Genomic DNA, 5,169 nt, shown 5'->3' on the forward strand with positions numbered 1-5,169 from the left:
CACATATGCTTTTTTTATTCTTCTAACCAGGTGCTATATGCAAGGGGTATATGTGTCTTGCACATAGCACCTTCACTAGTATGTATGTGTGTGTATATATATATATATATATATATATATATTACTGTTGGGTGTTGATTACCTTCCTCACTCACCCATTTTAAAAAGGTATAAAATAAATAATAAATAATTTTAATGTTTAATTGTCTGTTTTTGGTACGTTATCTTTTATTACATTAATAATTATGTGCAAAACATGATCTACAGGAACACAGATCACACTCGAATGAGTGAATCACACTAGTATGTTCCCAAGAGAGCCACAGCCTCTCAAGGAGCTGAGGGAAGCTACTGGAAAACACCCTTTGTAATTGTTCTATGATTCTATCCTATTAATTAAGCTTCATACATATTATATATATATATATAAAAAAATTAAAATAAATTGTATAAAAAAACAAAAAATAATTTTGAGGAATATTTATTTGACTTTTTGAAAACAAGTAAAAGACAGACATAAAAGAGGATGAATAATTCTATTTGAATACTTTTATATAACGCACCATCTACGTGACATAATTAAATTTGGAGGCAAAAAGAAAAAGAGCAAAGAAAGCTGGGGTCATCGTATTTTACACTTGCATGAGTGACTACATGAAATATATACGCTGTTGAACAAACATATTATATTATGCAGTACATTTCTGGGCACATCACCAGATGCAGGTCAGTTAATGGCTATGCTCTTGAAGTTAATGAAAGCAAAGAAGACCATTGAAATTGGGGTCTTCACTGGATACCCTACGAGATAGGGTTGCCATTTATAGAAAAAGCTGCCGTTGAACAAAAGATTAACTTTATCGAGTCACAAGCTTTTTTGGTTCTTAATGATCTTACACAAGACGTAAGCTTTGCCTGTTTGCTGTTTTCATCTGAGCTTCAGCTGAAAACCGTTTTTTTTTTTGTTTTCATCAACATTTCTCTCTCTCTCTCTCTACATATATATATATACATATATATATATATATATATCTCATGATTAATGCAGCTAAAGAATGAAGGGAGTTTTGACTTTGCTTTTGTTGATGCGGACAAGAACAATTACTGGAGTTACCATGAGAGGCTACTGAAACTGGTTAAGGTTGGGGGGCTGATTGTCTATGATAACTCGTTGTGGGGAGGAAACGTTGCTGCTCCTGAAGAGGCTATTCCAGAAAAGAAAAGAGCCTCGACAAAGATTACCATTGAATTTAACAGTTTCGTCGCTGTTGACTCTCGTGTTGAAATATCTCATGCTTCTGTGGGTGATGGCATGCTCATTTGCAGGCGAATTTGCTAGAATATATTCAGCGTTATGGCCTCTCTCAGGAATGGGGGAAGGAAGGAGATAAAGAGAGCACAAAAAGGATGGGGGAGTGTGTCAGATGAAGTGTTTGTCGAAGTGGGAAGTGAAGGGTTAGGGATTATGTGTAAGGGAGCACCAAACTTAAATAAAGTCCTATCATTTAGAGTCTGTCATTTTACTGCTTTTATTTACTGTTTGTTTTACAATTTAGTTACTACTTTACAAGTCTTGCACTTCTATTAGATCAATTGGTTATCTCTGCATGGATATGCAGACCAGAAAGGCACTGAAAGAATTATCTGGAACATTTTAAGAATTGACACTATTTGGGAGGCTAAGGGATTCCCTTGAAGAACCCTAATAGAATTCTGATTTTTCATGTCTATCATTTCATCTAGCACTTATCATTACTTCCGTCCCTTTTACTATACACTGCAATCACATTTCACATTTCCTTTACATTTACACAAACAGAAGAGAACCCTTACAATTGGTATTTAGAACCCACAACTCCAATGGCATAAAATACAAGGTCCAACAAATGACAACAAGAAATGCTTGCTCACCATGATCAAAGTGTTCAGGAGCTGTGGGATCAAATGCGCCAAATGAATGATATGATGCGCACCATGATGGCTACCCAAAATCAGATCCAGAATCAACTTGTTACCAGAGATCCATACTTGGAAGTAGAACAGGAACATCTTGATAATCGCAGGCACTGCTTAGAGGAATTAAGTTGGATTTTCCTCACTTTGATAGAGAGGACCTAACGGAGTGGATCTTCAAGGCTTCACACTATTTTGACTTTTATCAAACACCTACTCCTCAAAGGCTCCTCATGGCTTCCTCCCACATGAATGGTGAGGCCCTCATTTGGTATCAAGATGCTGTCGATATTGGCCAATTCACACGCTGGTAGACTTTCACACAAGCCATTCAACTAAGATTTGGCTCCACAGCTTATGATGACCCCATAGAGGCCATCACAAGGTTGAAACAAACCACTACAGTAGTAGATTACAAAGGCAGGTTTGAAGCTCTATCCAATAGGCTGAAAAGACTTCGACCAAGCAAAGCTACTTCCTCAATGGCCTCAAAGATGAGATTAGGCTTCCCCTTCGCATGTTCAATCATGTAAACTTGAATGCAATATTTGGCCTCGCAAGGATTCAAGAAGAATAGATGATTAGCTCAAGAAGGACATCAAGAACATGGGGGGACAAGGGCAGTACATCAACATTCATTGGTGGTCAAGGGGGATCCTCGGGTGAAGCATATAACAGAGTAAATAAACTAGCAGTACCTACCAAAAAAATTTACTCTATGCAAATGGATGGAAAAAAGAAGAAAGGGTTGTATTACCACTGTGAGGAGAAGTGGAACCCCTCTCATATATGTAAGTCTCCTAAGATCTATTTCCTTCAGGGTACAGAGGATAAATTTGTAGAGAAGGGAGATGAGGTTTTTATGATTCAAATTATTCAAAAGAAAATGGGTCTAACCATGTGCTAGAGAACAACCTAGAAATTTCAATCAATGCCTTAAGTGGTACTCCCTGCCCTAATACAATGAGGTTATGGGGAAAAATTGGCACTTCTATGGTGGTCATTTTGGTGGATTCAGGAAGTACTCACAACTTCATCGATCCTTCAATTATGTCAAAAAACAACTTGCCTATGGATGGGTCTAGACAACTCAAGGTCAAGGTGGCAAACAGGGAGATCTTGCAAAGTAAAGGCAGTTGCAGCAGTGTTGTAACAACCATACAAGGTACCAGTTTCTGTCCCTCATTTCATGTGTTATCATTAGCTAGTTGTGATGACGTATTGGGAGTACAATGGCTGAAGGGATTAGGACCCATTACATGGGACTTTTCAAGTCTAAATATGAAATTCCAGTGGAAGAGTAAAATGGTAGGGTTGAGGGGAATGCAGCTAAGTGAAACTACTTTTGCTGATGAAGAGGATAAGTTTTTGTTGAATATATTTGACAAGGGGAAGGGACTCATTTTACAACTAGTAGATACTAATGTTGAGTATTTGGGACACATTGTGACTGGCGAGGGGGTTAAGGCTGACCCCTAGAAGGTGGCAGCCATTTGGATTGGCCAGTGCCTAAGAACACTAAATCCTTGAGGGGATTCTTGGGTCTAACATGTTATTACCGCAAGTTCATCAAAGGATATGGGCTTATTGCATTACCACTCACTGAACTGTTAAAAATTAACTCATTTGTACTAAATGACAGGGCTGCTAAGGCCTTTCAAGAACTTAAATTTGCAGTGACGTCACTACCAGTATTGAGGCTGCCAGATTTTTCATAGACTTTCACTCTAGAATGTGATGCAAATGGTGGGGGCATAAGGGTTGTCCTAATGAAGGGGGGCAACCAATAGCTTTTTTAAGCAAGACTTTGAAGGGGAGGGCTTTAGCCCTATCTATATACGAGAAGGAACTCTTAACCTTTGTCACGACAGTTCAAAAATGGAGGCCCTATTTATTAGGCCAAGCCTTCAACTGTTAAAACTGACCAGCAGGCCTTAAAGTTTCTATTGGAGCAAAAAGTGGGCACTGTTGCCCAACAAAAATGGGTTACTAAACTCATGGGTTATGATTTCAGCATTGAGTACAAAAGAGGGAAAGAAAACAAAGTGGCAGATGCCCTATCCAGAAACCATGAGTCTGATCAGATCACATAAGAGTCTCTGGCAGTTATTACTTTCCCTACACCCATATGGATTGATGAGCTCAAGAATAGCTATGCCACCTCACTTGAGCTGCAAGAGCTCTTGACCAAGTTTCAGATAAACCAGGATGTACCTAAGGGCTACTACCTTCAGCAAGGGTTGATATTAAAAAAATGATGAATAATTGTGGATCCACAATCTGCCTTCAAGGGCAAGGTTCTAAAATTTCTACATGAAGACCCTCATGCTGGATACTTAGGTTTTCTTAAAACCTATAAAAGGGCAAAAGGGGATTTTTTTTTTTTTAAGGGAATAAAGAAAGACATCAAGAAGGCAGTAAGGGAGTGTGATGTTTGCCAAGTTAACAAAACTAAGACTGTTTTGTCCCCAGGTCTCCTGTAGCCCCTCCCCATATCAAGACAAGCTTAGGAGGCAATTTCCCTTAACTTTGTGGAAGGCTTGCCAGTTTCATAGGGAGCTAGTATGATACTAGTGGTGGTGGATCGATTGACTAAATATGATCACTTTGTAGCTCTGTCTCACCCATACACAGCTGCTGGGGTGGCCCAATTTTTTTTTCAAAGAGGTTTTCAAGCTTCATGGTCTCCCTAAGACCATAGTCTCAGATCGAGACCCCATTTTCCTAAACTCTTTTTGGAAAACATTATTTGAGTTACAAGGCTCTACCTTGAACTACAGATCAGCCTATCACCCAAAAATAGATGGACAGACTGAGGCACTTAACAAAACTTTGGAAGGATATCTCAGGTGCTACGCAGGGGCCAAGCCTAAGAGTTGGGCCCAATGGTTATCTATGGCAAAATTTTGGTATAACACTTCCTATCACACATCAACTAAGATATCACCATTTGAAGCTCTCTATGGATATAACCTTCCAAAACTCACCACCTACATACCAGGCACTTCATCAAATGACGCAGTGGACAGCTTATTACATACAAAAGATCAAATCAAGGCACTGCTCAAACAAAACTTAGAGACATCTTAACCAAGAATGAAACGGCTTTATGCAAATAGAAGAATGACTGAAAGAGAATTTGCCGAAAGGGACTGGGTTTACCTCAGATTACAGCCTTACCAACAAAAATCCATCGCTCCTCGATAGAACCTCAAG

At 39.0% G+C, this 5,169-nt stretch overlaps 1 pseudogene; it reads left to right on the top strand.

The window, feature by feature from the left end:
* Nucleotides 1–305: 305 nt before the first annotated feature.
* Nucleotides 306–1,339, top strand: LOC109009249 (annotated as a pseudogene).
* The last annotated feature ends 3,830 nt before the right edge of the window (nucleotides 1,340–5,169 follow it).

Source organism: Juglans regia, chromosome 1 (assembly GCF_001411555.2).
Source record: "Juglans regia cultivar Chandler chromosome 1, Walnut 2.0, whole genome shotgun sequence".
Taxonomy (NCBI): domain Eukaryota; kingdom Viridiplantae; phylum Streptophyta; class Magnoliopsida; order Fagales; family Juglandaceae; genus Juglans; species Juglans regia.